At 30.9% G+C, this 754-nt stretch overlaps 1 pseudogene; it reads left to right on the forward strand.

Annotated features, from left to right (window-relative positions):
- Window positions 1-342: 342 nt before the first annotated feature.
- The window catches only part of LOC110427620 (major allergen Pru ar 1 pseudogene), a 1,905-nt pseudogene continuing 1,493 nt past the window's right edge, over window positions 343-754 (forward strand).

Below are 754 nucleotides of genomic sequence, written 5' to 3' on the forward strand. Positions count from 1 at the left end.
AGCTTTTTGGAAAGAAGCAATAAATGATGCAAAGGATTCAATCTTGTCAAACATAACATAGGTTTTGGTTGATCTTCCTCTTGGATTAAAACTCATAAGTTGTAAATGGGTACTTAAAAAGAAATATAACACAGATGGTTTGATGCAAATCTTTAAGGCTAGACTAGTTGCCAAAGGTTTCACATAAAAAAAAGGTATTGATTATTTGATATTTACGTTCTGGTAATAAGAATAACATCCATAAGAACATTTTTGGCTTTGGCGTCTATTTATAAATTACATGTACATCAAATGGATGTTAAAACTACCTTCTTAAATTGATATCTTAAAGAAGAAATATATATGGAGCTACCTGAAGGTTTGATAATTCTTATAAATGAAACGAAGGTTTGTAAACTGATCAAATCTCTTTATGGACTGAAACAAACTCCAAAACAAAATGGTTGAGAAATTTCTTGTTAAATATAAAGTTTTGGCCACAACCAATGCTAGCCATTTCCATATATTGTGACAGTAAGGCTACAATGTGTGTAGCCCATAATAAGATCTATAATGAAAAGTCTAGAAACATAAGCCTGCGACATGCCTACATAAAAAAATTAATCTCAAATGGTGTTGTAAAAATAGTTTATATTAAATCTTGTAAGAATTTGGTTGATCCATGTACCAAAGCTTAATCAAAAAAGGCTGTAAAGTCAACTTCTAGTGGAATGGGGCTAAAACCCTTGACTCAAAAGTACTAGTAATGGAAACC

This window comes from Theobroma umbraticum, unplaced genomic scaffold (assembly GCF_002168275.2).
Source record: "Theobroma umbraticum cultivar Fairchild unplaced genomic scaffold, ASM216827v3 scaffold_2.0, whole genome shotgun sequence".
NCBI classification, from domain to species: domain Eukaryota; kingdom Viridiplantae; phylum Streptophyta; class Magnoliopsida; order Malvales; family Malvaceae; genus Theobroma; species Theobroma umbraticum.